General features: G+C 39.7%; 1 long non-coding RNA gene across 1 annotated transcript; it reads right to left on the bottom strand.

The window, feature by feature from the left end:
• Window positions 1-580: 580 nt before the first annotated feature.
• On the bottom strand, window positions 581-15,855 carry LOC129634035 (uncharacterized). The gene is made up of 3 exons (XR_008705384.1): window positions 15,351-15,855; window positions 4,402-4,506; window positions 581-760 (listed from the first exon to the last, which is right to left on the bottom strand). It is a non-coding gene; the product is annotated as an uncharacterized LOC129634035 (long non-coding RNA).
• Between the last annotated feature and the right edge of the window lie 1,800 nt (window positions 15,856-17,655).

The following is a 17,655-nucleotide window of genomic DNA, read 5'->3' as shown; positions in this document are numbered from 1 at the left end:
ACTTTTGGTTGGGAAATGACCAACAGCAAATACCTCTTGACGCTGATTCCAAATAAGCCTGTGCCTTGGATTGAGTTTCGACAAAGGCGTTCATATGCTTTGCGAAGCTAATGTGCAGAGGCAGCCTTCAGTGCTTATGTTTTTTGGAATTAAGTTGCATGACTGTGCCTTGCTCTCTAAAATGTGTAAATGTGCAAATTATGCTACAACAGATTGCCAAAGCAAGTTGAAGAAATGAAAAATATGGTGCACTCTCACGGTAAGGGCGCAGGGGTGTGGCTTATTGCCTGATGTTAAAGGCAGGCTCCAAACTCCCCATCCTTGGGGGTTCTGGAAAGGATTATTAGAATGGAATCGGGAAGTGAAAAGTAGCTAGATGGCTTTTTCAAGGGCCCAGTTGCCTCTGAACATGCTCTCTCTTACTGGCACAAAAGAAGTCATGTAAATTATGTGTGCTATATAAGTTCCATTTCCAGGTCATATTTAATTTTCCTAGTTCACCATATCCTAATAGAAATTATGGTCTATGTGCAGGTTAGAAAAGAATTTCCAGACATGAGGCAGAATGAAAGGAGAATAAACTTTATTAGAGTTAGCAGGGGCGGGGTGATGGTGGTGAGAGTCACTGCCGGTACCACAGGCCAACTTCCTGACAGTCATGGAGAGCAGACCTTGAATGTGGGTCCTTGGTTCGTTTTTATAGCCAGGGGACAAGGAGTGGTGTAGGGGTCTTGCAAGTTGATTGGATAAAGTTTGTATACTGGGTGGGAGAAGAATAAGACAAATACATTTCCCTTACATGGGGTAGGAGGGAAGACAGGCCATACTGCTTAGGAGGGCTCAAAAATTCTTCAACAGTACAACATAGGTGCAGGAAGGGGTGATAGGGGTCTGGGTTTTTTTTTTTTTTTTTTTTTTCGGTTCCTTCTTTCGAAGACCCTTCTCTTTCACCTTGTTCTTTGGTCCTTAGGGCACCACAGAAACACAAAGTCACAGGCCAAATCTTGATCCCTAAGATGTTCAAGGGTTAAAAAGATAGAGAAATACCCCAACCACTTCATTACCTCCAGTGGTGTGTGTGTGTGTGTGTTTATGAGTATGTTCATGTGTGTACTAGCATTCTGGTTACTCATTTTAATGTTGTCTAAGTTTTTTATAATGAGGAGACTAACCTCATGTATGGAAATGCCGAGAAGACATACAACATCTCCTTTCTTCAAGGAAATGAAACACTCATATCCTCCAACATTTCATAGGGTGAGAAGGAAGAGTGAATGCCCATCACTTTTGCTGACCAAAACTTTCTCATGAAATGAAGAAAGTTGTAAAAAATGTGTTGGGTGAATAATAATTTTTGAATCATCAGGGCCAAAGATGTTACCGTGACTGATGAGTCATATTGTTAAATGATACCTAGAGTCCAATCCTGTCCTTGGAAAGCTAAAAGTATCAGCAACTTCCCAAGATCAGACATGGGCTCTCTTAGAATACACCCTAAACTCAAATTCCTTGTCTCCTGTTCTCCTTGGTACATGTTATTACTGAAGAGTCAACAGAATCCTTTGCAAATTAAGCCAGACTATATTTCTTCAACTTCCAAAAATGCTCCAAAAATTAGACACGACTCCTGTTTTCAGTGAAATGGATAATGAATATTGCAAATTTTCCTAAAGGTCATAAGTTGCACAATGAAAAGGAAGAGATTTAGATCCTACATTTATAGGTATGTCCTCACAGCTTAGTTGAGAGGTGGAAACATGTTTCTATAGAAACTCATTGACACATGCAGCCAATTTAATTGGGAAGGAGACCTGGGATGGGGATGCTGAAAATAGTGATGTCTAATTGTGGACAAAGGATTTACGGTGTTCAGAAAGCTTCCAAATTTGTGATTTTCATTCTCTTGGTCCTCCCTCCCTTCCTGCTCTATTGTTCCCTCTCGTTTCCTTTCATCTGCCATCATGAGAAAGAGACAAGATGCTGGAGGTGACAGCTCAGAATTGGCAGTGCCCTGAAGATTTTTTTCCCCTTCTAGTCTTAATATGGAACACTGTCTGTATTACAAAGTGTAATGATGGATTCATAAAATTAACCCATGCATGTGTGCTAAGTCACTTCAGTTGTGTCCAACTCTGAGACCCTATGGCTTTTAGGCTGCCAGGCACCTCTATCCATGGGATTCTCCAGACAAGAATGCTGGAGTGAGTTAAAATTAACCCATACCTCTGGTTAGAGTCACACAATAGTGGGATATTACAGAGAAGAGGGACAAGCATGTTTGCATAGTCACCTCAGGACTTACATAGGATTGGAGACTTGGAACAAGAATGTTCCATTAATTTCTCACATATATCAAACAGCCCTGATATCCCAATGTTTATATCAGAAAACAATATTGCCTTGTTTACACATAAGATTCCTGGGTTTGTGCAGGAATTCTACGAGCTGAGCTAGAGATCAACCCATAAGGAAGGTCTAGGACATTTGAAGGTCTAGGGCATCTGTAGTGTTGGAGAAGAGTCTTGAGAGTTCCTTGGAAAACATGGAGAGCAAACCAGTCCATCCTAAAGGAAATCAACCCTAAATATTCACTGGAGGGACTGATGTTGAAGCTGAAGCTCCAATACTTTGGCCACCTGATTTGAAATGATGTAAAGACCCTGGAGAAGACCCTGATGCTGGAAAAGATTGATGGCAAGAGGAGAAGTGGGCAATAGAGGATGAGATGATTAGATGGCATCATTGACTCAACAGACATGAGTTTGAGCAATCTCTGAGAGATGGTGAAGGAGAAGCAAGCCTGGGATCACAAAGAGTTGGACACAACTGATCAACTGAAAACAATGAGGACATCTGAGGATCAAGGCCTACTTCTCAGTATTATTCTTGCCCAGCTCAGCCAGCTGTTTATAACCAAGAACTAGTGATGCTTCAAGACACTAGTTAGGAAATTACCTAACATCTCCAAGAGGATTAATCTTAAGGTACCATCACTTACTCATAAATATAATTATTATATGAAAATGCATTATCCCCAAATCTGTTTAGCAGTTATTCTGTGAGCTTTTTGAGCTCAAAAAGTATACTGTTTTATCTTATCTCTGCTTTAAAATGTTTATATTCTCATCACCTAACATATCATTTTTCATTTAACAGGTGTGTAACAAATATTAGGTAAGTACATGGATAATGCAAAAAATCAATCAACTAGAAAGAGCCTAGATTTTTTAGAACTCAGATGCTTTGGACCTCTGATTATATGATACACTCTTCTTCTCTGTTTCTGTTTTATTTGTTAATGAATTTTTCTATCTGCAAGTCCCGAATACAGTTTGGGCCACTCTGTCTTCAGTCCACTCTGTCTTCAGTGTAAATATCCAAATTAAATTTCAAGGGAATATCATGAAAATTAACATATGTATTGAGAAGCATGTCCTGTAAATTAGTTTTGTATTTTATTTCAATTGAAGTTAGACAACTGTAAATAGCTGTTGGAAAGGATTTTGATAAGCTCTGGGGCACATACTGTGTGGAGATGTCATTGTAGACATTTTCATATATATTATTTAATCACTCGTAACTCTGCATGTAATGTCAATTTTATTCTATCTCCTGACGTCTTACTCCAGAATGAAGGGCCATTTCCAAGGTCATTCAGAGAACAGTGGAGCTGGAATTTGAATCCATGCATTTCATTCTTTGCAACCACATATCAATATAAAAATGAAATATTCTTTTTAAAATAACTCAAGATTCTGGAGGATCAATCACGAATGCACCATATTTACCCAGACACTCCATCAAAGAATGCCATTTATCAGGAAACTACTTCACAAGAACTTTAACAATTTAGCTTCTTGAGTGATTGATTTCAGAGTTGACTCTCATTAGATTCTTGCAGGCTATGTTTAGCAAAATGGATTATGTAATCCATTTTTTGAACTGAATTTTTATTATCAGATATATTTTCTAGTCAACTAGTCATGATTGAACTTTTTGATGGCTCCAACTTCAAAACTACATCTTACATAATTTTAAAATCTGGCACTAAAAATATGTGGAGAAACATAAATTAGCATTTCTGGGGGATGAATGATGTGTATTATTCAACTTTCTCTGGAAAAGTGGTAAAGGGTAAGGACAAATGTAGTGTAATGACTTTAACACTTAGCAATGTATGATTGTAAATGATTCATTTCTTTAAGCCTTGGTTTTCTCATCTGTAAATTGGGGATAATAAAAACATGCATCTTTTCAAAACACTTTTAAATTGCCTTGAGGGCGCAGAGGAAATGACTGTTAAAAGGATTTGTAAAACTCTTAAGTAAAGATAAACTCTAGAAAGAATTTATGATGCAAAGCAGAAGAGTCACCAGGACTTACTAAAGAATTGATACATACCTGTCAGTCATTTTGAAAGAGTTGATCAAGTTATTAACACAGGTGGATCATTTGTTGCGAATGTATTGTTTTCAATCCTCATGTCCACTGCTTTGCATTCTCAACCTTGGAAAGTGAAAGAAGTTTTCTTGAAAAACATTAACATCATCATAATTACCTTATAGTCATTAAGATGATCATAATTATATTTTCATTCTGTCTTCTGCTAAAGCACAGCCTACATGGGAGAGGGTCCCATGATGCCTTCGCAACAGTCAGACATGTACCATCCTCGCCTGGCACACTTCCAGCCAGGGTAATTGCATTCTGCTCACCAAAAACTCCCTGTAGTTTTCCCCAGAGAAGGGTTCCCTCATTTCCTGCTCAAAACCAGCTGTGCTGGGGGGCTGGCAAACAGCTGCCATGTGGATACCCAGAGGTGGCTGTGTTTCAACACAGACCAGAACAAGGCTTGGATATTTCTGTGGCCAAGGCTCCAGAGAAAACCAGCAAAGTATCCAGACATTTTCTTTTGCTATTAAAAAATGGCTGCTCAATAATACTCATCAGTAGATGTTACAATTTGGGGACGAGGAGAGTGGGAAATATGGCTTTATTTTGAAGTAAAAAAAAAAAAGCTCATCATTCTATAAGATCGTGTACCTCCAGCTGCCACATCTCCAATCAGGGAACTAATAGTCTATTTTATTTTAATTGTTCATAGTTAAAGATGACCTCTTGTACCTCCTAATTAATTACTGAGTTTCTCATAAGATTCTCCAGTTAGAGCTAAAGTTGATAGAAAACCTGGAGTTCTTTCTGAACTGTAATCTTGCAGATGTATTTTTGAATGAGAACATGATTCTGTTTACATGATGTTTAGTGAAAGGGACGATGTAGAAGTCTGTGGCTTCATGCAGGCCTCCCATAAAACCCCATGCAGAAGATGAAACATGACACCCACTTTGTAATCCATCCAGGACTCCTACCCCCAGTCCATACGTTTCATATGTATGTAATCAACTTTTATTGGTTCTTGAATTACATTCTGTGAGCACAGAACTCCCCCTTGCCAGTTAGAGCACAAGAACGGAGCTTGGAAGTGTCATTAATAAACGGCCTTGTGGCTTGAGCACAGCGAAACGTTTATAAAAACTCTTTCTTGTACCAATGTTTATTTTGGTGGGAATGAAGCTTTAGAAAAAATATTTCGCACATAAAAAATAGGCCGTCAGATTTGGAACCTTGATAAACTGAAGTGAGCAAACTTCCTTTCATTCATTCATTCATTCTCAGCTGAGTGCTTCCTATGAAAAAGGTTTAGCTTAAACATACATGTCTTTGATCCGGCCATAAGGAATTCACACAGAGCTGAACCAGCCCTAGCAGTCAAGATTGTGGCATGCTGTCATTTGAAAGCAAAGCACATAGTTATAGAAAGACATTTCTAAAATAAGCTAATCATGACTGCATTATGGTCCAAAACCAGAAATCGCCATTCACCTTGGCACATTAAGCAACTAGATCAGGTTGGAAGAAATACTTCATGCCTGGACAATAATCCATCTCAAAAGACAGATATATTTGCTACCAATTGTTCACTGACTCACTTTAGATAAGAAATTGACCTGCCAGTGACAGAATGCCCAAGCTGACCAAAATATTCCCTCACTGAATGAGTTGCCATTTCCTCCTCCAGAAGATCTTTCCAACCCAGGGATCGAATCCAGGTCTCCTGCACTGCAGGCAGATTCTTTACCATCTACGCTACCAGGGAAGCCCACCAAGAAAGTTACTGAAGCTCAAAGCTCCGTGAAAAAGAACGGCCACTGGGTCCAGACAGGGTGGCTCTGACATCCAGCTGGGACAGCCTGATACCTCTTTTCTAAGAAATACCGTGGACAGAGGAGCCTGGCAGGCTACAGTCTATAGGGTCACAAAAGTGTCGGAAATGACTTAGCAACTAAACAACAACAAACATAACAAAGCCAACAGGCACCCACTTCCTAAAGGATACGTTTATTCCAACCATGACTCCTAGATACTACTGCTGAAGCTTTGATCTGGGTTGAGCTGTATCCAAGCTCCAGTGAAAATTTATGGTTTGCTGGGGTTTGTGCCCACAGATGGTTTAACCCACCCACTGTGTTGTGGATGTGATGATTTTCATTCTTAGAGGCAAACACTGATTCTGGGGAGCACTTGGAATCTCCAAGAGAAACCAAATTTATGTGCAGCCCAAACCATAACTCACAAGCACACACCCTCATTTTCTTTATTATGTCCCATTGGTCTGCTTCTTCATTCTTGGTCCTGCACATGGAATTTCTTGGTTATTCGCAGCTTCACAGCCTCATGTTTGCCTTGCTCCAAATGTTTCTTGCACTGGCTTTTCTTGATGACAATGACTGCTGTAACTGTGAATAGGTCCTGGATACTTTGGGACTGATTTCACTTCATCTGTACAGCAAATTGATTCACTTATACTTGAGCCTACTCATTCGAAAAGAACATGAGGCTTTTCGAAGGAGAAGTAGGTAGCAGAAGATGAAATGGCTAGATAGCATCACTGACTCAATGGACATGAATTTGAGCAAGTTCTGGGAGATAGTGAAGGACAGGGGACCCTGGTGTGCTGCCATCCATGGCTATAAAAAGAGTTAGAAATGACTTCATGACTGAACAACAACATATATATGTATATGTATATTATATATATATATTCATATTATTTTCCATTATGGTTTATTATAGGATATTGAATCTAATTCCCTGTGCTACATAGTAGGACCTTCTTGTTTCTCTCTTTATCCTATATAATTGTTTGCCTCTGCTAACCCCAAACTGCCATCCCTATATCTATTTCTGTTTCATAGATATGTTGATTTGTATTACATTTTGGAATTCACATGTAAATGATTTCATGTGATATTTGTCTTTCTCTCTCTAACTTACTTCACTTTGTGTGATAATCTCTAGATCCATCCATGTTGCTGCAAATGACATCATTTCATTCTTTTTGATGGCAGAGTAATATTGCATTGTATGCTGCTGCTGCTGCTGCATCTCTTCAGTTGTGTCCGACTCTGTGCAACCCCATAGATGGCAGCCCATCAGGCTCCCCCATCCCTGGGATTCTCCAGGCAAGAACACTGGAGTGGGTTGCCATTTCCTTCTCCAATGCATGAAAGTGAAGAGTGAAAGTGAAGTTGCTCAGTCGTGTCCGACTCTTAGCGACCCCATGGACTACAGCCTACCAGGCCCTTCCATCCATGGGATTTTCCAGGCAAGAGTACTGGAGTGGGTGCCGTTGCCTTCTCCAATTGCATTGTCTATATGCATTTAGAATGTTTCCATGTCTTGGCTATTGTAAAGAATGCTGCCCTGAACATAGGGGTACATGTGTCTTGTTGAATTGGAGACTTTCAATATCTCTTCTGCATTGAGGTGAGCTAGAGTGAATCCCATGTCTTTAAGAAGGATTAGAAAAAGCATAATCTTCTTAGTCAGGGGGATTAATGACAAACCATGGAAGAAATCTGGCCATTAGTCTATAGGCAGTGGGGACTCTGAAAAGTTTGAATGATGACTAATGTCAATAAAATATGCTTCCTTCTGAGGATTATTTATCCCTTAAAACTGGAGACGAAAGGGACAATAAATAGACCCAAGGGGCATGAGAAACTATGGGAATTGCATGGAACATGCTGGAGAAAGAATGTGGGTTTAGGGTCCTACCTACTGCTGCTAAAATCCTCTAAGTCTGACCATATTCTACTACTACTACTACTAAGTCGCTTCAGTCGTGTCCGACTCTGTGCGACCCCATAGACGGCAGCCCAACAGGCTCCCCCATCCCTGGGATTCTCCAGGCAAGAACAGTGGAGTGGGTTGCCATTTCCTTCTCCAATATTCTAACTGGGATTAAAATGTGTGAAAGTAAATTCTTTCCATCAACACCCCTCCTTCCTCCTCTTCTATTTTTTTTTTTATCCTTTTTGCCTTCCTTTTTAAATTCTTCTTCATATTTGCCAGTGTTTTGCTGTTAACAGAGCAATTTTATTTACATGTGTTTTCATTCACTTCTCACTCTATGAAGTAAACTGGACAGGTGTAATGCCCCTAATTTATACTCTTAAGTCAAAGTTTAGACTAGCCTAGTAACTTGACTAAGATCACACAGCTAGTAAACGAAGAGCTGTAGCCTGAATCTTGTCTTCTAACCCTAAGATCAATGGTCTTTCAACAGAAGCCCTTTTATTACCACAAACTCAGCTACTAACAAATGTTCCAAATTGTGAGCATTCTTGCAACTGACAGTTTTAGGACAAATCTCCAAAACATTTTTTTTTTTTAAGTAATATTTTTTATGTGCCTGTTGGCCATCTGTACGGGTTCTTTGGAGAAATGTTCAACATCGCTAATTGTTAGAGAAATGCAAATCACAGCTATAAAGAGGTATCACCTCATATTAGTCACAATAGCCTTCATCAAAAACTCTACAAATAGTAAATTCTGGAGAGGATGTGAAGAAAAGGAACCCACCTAAATGGTTGGCAGGAATGTAAACTGATGGAAAACAGCATAGAGGTTCCTTAAAGCGCTGAAAATAGAGACACCATAGGATCCAGCAATCACATTCTTGGCCATATATATGGAAACGATGAAAACTCTTATTCAAAAAGACACCTGTACCCCTATGTTCATAGCAGCACTGTTTACAACAGCCAAGACATGGAAGCAACCTAAATGTCCATCAACAGATGAAAAGATAAAGATGTGGCATATATATTCAATGGAATAGGACTCAGCTATAAAAAAAGAATGAAATAATGCCATTTGCAGCAACATGGATGGACCTAGCGATGATCATACTAATTGAAATAAGTCAGAGAGAGAAAGACAAATGTCATATGATATCACTTCTATGTGGAATTTAAAAAAATAACACAAATGAACTTATTTGCAAGACATAATAAGCTCACAGACATAGAATACAAATCTATGACTATCAAGAAAGATCCCCTGGAGGAGGGCATGGCAACCCACTCCAGTATTCTTGCCTGGAGAATCCTGTGGACAGAGGAAGCCGGTAGGCTACAATCCATAGGATTGCAATGAGTCAGACATGACTGAAGCAACTGAGCTCACACACAGCAAAGGGGAACAGGGGAGGGAGGTATAAACTAGAAATTTGGAATTAACAGATACACATAACTGTATATAAAACAAATAAGGATCTGTTGCATAGCACAGGAAACTGTATTCAATATCTTATAATAATCTATAATGGAAAAGAATCTTAAAAAGAATATATATATATATCTGAATCACTTTCTGTATGCCTAAAACTAACACAACATTGTAAATCACCTACATTTCAACTTTTTTAAAAAGCAATATTTTATTTAATAGACTTAATAGATACAATAATGTATTACTGAATAACTCACAAATTTATTTTATCTTTCTTTTCAAAAGAAGTAGAAGCTTTTTTTTTTCTGAAACAATTCTTGAATTTCTGATCTTTTATACCCATATCCTCTATATATTTATAAAACAAGAATACAAGTATTCTCTCCTAAACATTCTGGCTTGAAGAGTTAATATGAATCTTTCTTTCCAATATGGTGTCTCAATTTAGTAAGTCCCTGATGGTCTAGTAGTTAGGATTCAGAGCTCTCTCAACTGAACGTGGACAGGAAGTTGGCAGAGGAGCTTTCCCACCACATGTACTGTCTTCTTCAGAATGATCACTATCCATTTATTACATTAAGAGACTTTTTATGATGTTTCCCTGTTGTTGCATGACATTCTGGTCTTATTCTGAAGAATAATTTTCTATCTGTGCTAAGGATACTTCATCAAGAATACACAATGTGTCTCTTCATTATTTACATTTGGAATCTCCAAAAACACCATTGGAACCCAAGATTGGAATCCATAGGGGACTCACCATAGTTTTCTAACATGAATGGAAAACAGGGTTCAGATCAGATCAGATCAGTTGCTCAGTTGTGTCCGACACTTTGTGACCCCATGAATCACAGCACACCAGGCCTCCCTGTGCACCACCAACTCCCGGAGTTCACCCAGACTCACATCCATCGAGTCAGTGATGCCATCCAGCCATCTCATCCTCTGTCATCCCCTTTTCCTCCTGCCCCCAATCCCTCCCAGCATCAGAGTCTTTTCCAATGAGTCAACTCTTCGTATGAGGTGGCCAAAGTACTGGAGTTTCAGCTTTAGCATCATTCCTTCCAAAGAAAACAGGGTTAGGAAAAATGAAAAACAAACAAACAAACAAAAAACAGAAGGATTATCAAGTTTTTAGGGTCATCCTCACATGGAATCAGAATTTTTAGTCAAAGTAACCCAGAATTTTTTCAGTTCATCCGCTTATTTCCAAGACTGGGAAACAGCATGAGAAGAAGCAGTTTTTCCAAATCATGAGGCTGGTTAGTGGCAGTTGAGGATGTTTTCCAGTAGTCTTGTACAGACGTGAGAGTTGGACCATAAAGAAAACCAAACACCAAAGAATTGATGCTTTTGAAATGTGGTGCTGGAGAAGACTCTTGAGAATCCCTTGGACTGCAAGAAGATCAAACCAGTCAATCCTAAAGGAAGTCGATCCTGAATATTCATTGGAAGTGCTGTTGATGAAGCTGAAGCTCCAATACTTTGGCCACCTGATCTGAAGAGATGACTCATTGGAAAAGACCCTGATGCTGGAAAAGATTGAGGGCAAAAGGAGAAGGGGAGCAACAGAGGATGAGATGGTTAGATATCATTAGAGACTTGATAAACATGAGTTTGTGTAAACTCCGGGAGATGGTGGAGGACAGAGGAGACTGATGTGCTGCAGTTCACGGGGTTGCAAAGATTTGGACATGATGTAGCAACTGAACAACAGCATTCATGGATGCATGTCCTCCAGCTCAGAGGTCACGGAGAGCTTTCTTGTGGGTCATCTTGCTATGTTTCATGGTCATGTACCAAGAGTCAGACACGACTGAGTGACTGAACTGGACTGAGTGACTGGACTGAACTGAACCCTGTACCCCTAAAATTCTCTTACCTTCTCATGCCCTGCTCCTGGAATGTTTCTTCCCCAGTCCTTTACATAGTTCACTCTTTCTGATTATGTCACTGCTCAGAGGCTCCCCCTCAGAGACATCTTTGCTGATCCTCTGCTCATGTCTCTTTCCTTACCCTGCTTTACATTTCCCTATAGAAACTATCAACAGCTGAAAGGGCATTTCAAACACGTTTGCCATTTCTTACCTCCATCCATAAGGAATCTCCAAAAGTAAGCTCCAAACATCAGTAGGCAAGAATTTTACATAAAGTAGGTACTCAGTATTTGACCAACGAAGGTTGCATGGGTGGGTGACTTGATAGTTGGTTTCATGTTGTGGAATTGTCAGCATTTCATGAGCTTACTTGATTCGTGGAAGGCATTTAAAAATGTAAACTCTCAGTTTAAGTTAGTTTGATTTCCCCACAGAACTCTAAACAGCGGGCACTTAAAAATAATGGTCTACATCTAGGAACAATAGTTTGGGGTTTTCAGACACATGTATTATGGAGTCTGTCTGTGGTCCCTCCAGAAACTCTGCTGCCTTGCAAAAGCTGAAACATCTCAACATCTACAGCTGTGACTCTCAAGATGCCGCGGTCCCTCCAAAAAGCTATCCCCTCCATGCCCTGAGAATTCACTCTGATCCCTCTTAATGAGCAGGGGAATAGCACTGTGTTGGTAGTGAGGGCTGTTGAGTATGAAAAGGAGTCAGACCCTGGATTAGCAGTGTGGACATAGCAACAGACATGGTGAATATCCATGGGCTTCCTTTGTGACTCAGCTGATAAAGAATCCTCCTACAATGCGGGAGACCTGGTTTGGGAAGATCCCTTGGAGAAAGAAATGGCTTCCAACTCCAGTATTCTGGCCTAGAGAATTCCATGGACAGTACAGTCTATGGGGTCACAAAGAGTCAGACATGACTGAACAACTTTCACTTTCACTTTCAGTGGAGGGACGGCCCTCAGGAAGTCAGTGAGAAGTAATCTTGAGGAAATAAACAAAAACAAAAACACCCTTGCAGACTTCTGACTATACTACAAAGCTTACAGTAATCAAAACAGCACGATACTGACAAAAAAAGAAAAAAAAAAAAACCACATAGATCAATGGTACAAAATGGAGAGCCCAGAAATAAGTCTACCTATTTATGGTCCATTAATCTACAACAAAGGAGGCAAGAGTATACAGTTGAGAAAAGTTTCCTCAAGAAGTGAGGCTGAGAAACTGGACAACTACATGTTAAAGAATGAAATTAGAACATTTCCTCATATCATATGCAAAAATAAATTCAAAATGGATTAAAGGCCTAAATATAAGAGCTTAAACCATTAAACTCCGAGAAGAGAATATAGGCAGAAGACTCTTTAGTGTAAAACATAGCAATATTTTGAGGATCTGTCTCTGAAGGCAAAAGATATAAAAGCAAAAATAAATGAGATATAATTAAACTTAAAATATTGTGCACAAAAAAGGGAACCATAAACAAAACAAAAATACAAACTACAGAATGGGAGAAAATATTTGCATATGATGTAACTGATAAGAGCTTAATATACAAAATATATACAACTCAATATCAGAAAATTAAACAACCTAATCAAAAAAAATGGGCAAGGACCTGAATAGACATATTTCCAAAGACATACAGTTGGCCAATAGATACATGAAAAGATGCTCAATATTATTAATTGTTAGAGAAATGCAAATCAAAACTACCAGCCTAAATGGCCATCATCAAGAAGTCTACAAATAATAAATACTGGAAAGGGTGTGGAGAAAACTCTACCCTGCTGGAGGAGCTGTAGATGTATACTGATGCTATGGAAAACAGCATAGAGGTTCCTCAAAAAACTGAAAATGAAACTACCATATGATCCAGCAATTCCAAAACAAGTATGGAAGAAACAAAAATTCAAGAAGATATAAGCCCCCCAGTGTTCCTAGCATCATTATTTACAATAGCCAAGATGTGGACACAGCCCAAGTATCCATCAGCAGATGAATGAGTAAAGAAGATGTGGTGTGTGTGTGTGTGTGTGTGTGTGTGTGTGTGTGTGTATGCACGTGTGCTTGCTCTTTCGTGTTCGACTCTTTGAACCCCATGGACTGTAGGGCCTAACTCCTCTATCCATGGGATTTCCCAGGCAAAAATACTGGAGTGGGTTACCATTTCCTGCTCCAAGCCAGGGATCAAACCTATGTCTCTTGCGCCTCCTGCATTGGTAGGCAGATTCTTTACCGCTAGCACCACTTGAGCAGACCCAATATGCAACGAAGCCCAGTGGAATAGTACTCAGCTCTAAAAATGAATGATAAATTGCCATTTGCAGTAACATGGATGGTCTTGGAGAATATTATGCTTAGTGTCTAAAATAAGTCAGACAGAGAAGGACAAATACTATTTGTTATCATTTACATGTAGCATCTAAAAAATAAAATGAATGAGTGTAGCAAAATAAAAACAGAGTTTTCAGATACAGAAAACAAACTAGTGATTACCAGTTAGGAGAGGGAAGGATGGAGGGGCAAGAAAGGGATAAGGGACTAAGAAATTCACTGGTGGCTCAGATGGTAAAGAATCCCCCTGTAATGCTGGAGACCTGATTTGATCCCTGGGCTAGGAAGAGCACCTGGAGAAGGGAATGGCTACCCACTCCAGTATTCTGGCCTCAAGAATTCCATGTACAGAGGAGTGTGTCAGGCTATAGTTCATGAGATGGTTGGATGGCATCACCAGCTTGATGGACATCAGTTTGAGTAAGCTCTTGGAGTTGGTGATGGACAGAGCAGCCTTGTGTGCTATAGTCCATGGGGTCGCAAAGAGTCAAACATGACTGAACAACTGAACTGAACTGATACTGTATACCTGAAACTAATATAATACTGCAAAGCAACCACAGTTCAATAAATAAATAAGTAATCACAACCCACTCCAGTACTCTTGCCTGGAAAATCCCATGGACGGAGGAGCCTGGTAGGCTGCAGTCCATGGGGTCACTAAGAGTCAGACACTGAGCGACTTCACGTTCACTTTTCCCTTTCATGCCTTGGAGAAGAAAATGTCAACCCACTCCAGTGTTCTTGCAGGAGAATCCCAGGGACAGGGGAGCCTGGTGGGCTGCCGTCTATGGGGTCGCACAGATCGGACATGACTGAAGCGACTTAGCAGCAGCAATGAACAAATTAAATAAAAACCAGCTAGTTTTTATTTTTATTTAACTTAAAAATTAAATTTAAAAAATCAGCCTAGTGGGCTGGCTGGTTTTTTAAAAAATGAAAGATGGAAGACACTGGGAAGGGCTCACAAACAGGATGATGCAGGCTTCATCTGTTCTCTCTTTTGTCTGTTTCCTCATTTTGTCTTTTCCCTATGTCCCTAAAATGTTGGGGAGCCTGCTATTAAATGGCAACAGCTGTGAGAAGACCTATATTTTGACCCTGGGTCTGCCTTGAGAGGTCATGCCTACTTACTGAACCAATTTCCTCATCTGCAAAATGGCCTGAATTATTCTCATCCCCTCTGAATGAGAAGTCAGGGAGCTGGTAAGCTGATTTTCTAAACACTTCTTAAACCGTAAGTCCAGCACAAGTGCACAGGCTCACTTATCTATCACAACATCTTATTAAACAGTATCTTGCTTTGTTTGGTTTAGTTGTTCAGGATGGAATGTTTATCCTGATCTTGCATTCTGAGAGCTCACAGGAATTTTAAATCTAATTTGATTTCTCTGATTCTGGCTTTCCCTTGACTTCTATTTCAAGAGTGAAACTAAAGGAGGATCTATTTCTCTTTGGTTTCAGGTTCTAACAGCGGGGCTTTTTTTGCATTCTGATTGCAAGCACAGCCTAACAAAGCCATATTTAAACGCAGGGAAATGTCACTTACATGTTAAAAAGCTCACAGAAGCAAGTCTGTCTCTGCTGAATCTTTGAAGACGCTGCTTAATAAAAACGAGAGATCTTTCTGACGCTGTCCAACAGAACCTCCAGTAGATTTGTTCCGTGCATATTTTTGACGATAGAGATAAAAAGAGGGAAAAAGGCAGAGTGCATCACAACAATCATTTTTCATTACAGTCAGATATCCTCAAGCTTTAGTGCAATGGAGTCAACCAGAAAAGACTGGGTATTAATTATGAAGGTTCACTTCAATTTATCAGCAAAGGGTATCAAACAGGCCAAACACCACAGCCTCTCATATAATTTATCTCTTCGTTGTAGGGAGGCATAGAGCAATGACTTGCAAATTGCCTCCTCTGCAAAAAGAAGGGAGAAAACACACACACACACACAACACACAATTAAAAGCAGATAAGCATCATGCAATGTGTCACATTTTCAGCAGAAAGCCAAAAGTGGAGGTCTTAATCTTCGGGGCTGGTTTGCTGAGAGTACTCACTGATTCCTCCCTTGATGTGACTACTTAACTCCTATTAAAATTAATAGGGGTCAGGCTTGATCATCAAGGGAGAAAGGGCCTCCTGGCGCGTATAGGCTTCACGTAATAAGGATTTGGTGATTACTATATTATTTGGCCATTCATTTTCAGATTATCTTGTAAGTGTATGCTCTTTGTGATCTCGTCCAATTATGAAGAATAACATGCCGTGTAGGATCTATTTTTATTAAAGCAATCTTCTTTTCTTAAGCATATAATTTAAGGGGGCATATTGACGGGATCTTAATGCAGAGACCTTGAAACTATGCCCCCCACACACATACATCAAATGAATCATGTTAGTTACCATTTCTAACCTAGGTGTACTTTTATGGGACCTCTGACCCAAAGATTTGGAGACCATCAACTCATTAAAAAAATCCAATTCAAATATGTCTTAGATAATGGAAGGGGAGGGTAAATTTGCTTGAAAAAGTGGCATGAACATATTGCTGAATGATAAATATGAAAAATCTGAGACAGCAACAGTTCCCCCCAAATGTCTGAGACACAGTTTCTGTTAAATGGGTGTAGTAAAATTACCAGCCTCAAGGTTATTCAAAAGAAGACCACATTTGTAAAAGTGCTTGGAGCAAATTGCCATGGTATATAATACAAAAAACACCCAATGTCACAGACTCTGATCTGTGTAGCGAGGAGGATAAGTAAAAACAAGAGTCAGAATTCATCTGCAACGTTTTAAGTATACTTTTATACACTTGGAATTTCATCCATTAAGAGTCTGAAAAACAACAATAAACATAAAAACACCAACAGCATCATTTTGTGGAGAGAGGACATTTTTAAAGGTACAGGAATGAAAAGGGCATTTCTTTGAAACAAAGAAAGTTACCACCATGACGTCCTACTCATGACGTCTACTCATCTCGCTCTCTGATTTTCCTCGTTTGCTGCAGACTGGTGAAAATGACCTTGCAAACTACCTCTAACCTACAGGGAAGCATTCAGGAGCCTCTGAAATAGACCATCATGGCAGCTCAGTACCATGGATAGGATCAGTAATTCACAGGGACATTAACAATTAAGCAAGCAGGTGTGGTTGAATCTTTCTCATCAAAATGTTGTGCTGTGACCTAAGAATGAAAGAAAATGTTTGCAAAATATATATCTGAAAAGGGGTTAATATCCAAATATCCAAAATATAAAAGTAACTCATACAACTCAACAGCAGAAATCATCTTCACCATCATCATTACTTTACCAACAAAGGTCCATCTAGTCAAAGCTATGGTTTTTTCCCAGTAGTCAGGTATGGATGTGAGAGTTGGACCAGAGAGAAGGCTGAGCACCAAAGAATCGATGCTTTTGAACTGTGGTGTTGGAGAAGACTTCAGAGTCCCTTGGACTGCAAGGAGATCCAACCAGTCCATCCTAAAAGAGATCAGTCCTGAATATTCATTGGAAGGATTGATGCTGAAGCTGAAGCTTCAACACTTTCGCCACCAGATGCGAGGAACTGATTCTGATGCTGGGAAAGATTGAAGGCAGGAGGAGAAGGGGACAACAGAAGATGAGATGGTTGGGGGGCATCACTGACTCAATGGACATGAGTTTGAGCAAGCTCTGGGAGATGGTGAAAAACAGGGAAGCCTGGTGTGCTGTAGTCCATGGAGTTGCAAAGAGTCAGACAGACTGAGTGACTGAATGACAATGATCATCATATGATTAAAAAGTGGGCAGAGGATTTGAACAGACGCTTCTCCAAAGATGACATACAATGGCCTGCAGACAC

Source organism: Bubalus kerabau, chromosome 19 (genome assembly GCF_029407905.1).
Source record: "Bubalus kerabau isolate K-KA32 ecotype Philippines breed swamp buffalo chromosome 19, PCC_UOA_SB_1v2, whole genome shotgun sequence".
NCBI lineage: Eukaryota > Metazoa > Chordata > Mammalia > Artiodactyla > Bovidae > Bubalus > Bubalus kerabau.
This window is presented reverse-complemented; position numbering and strand designations above follow the sequence as displayed.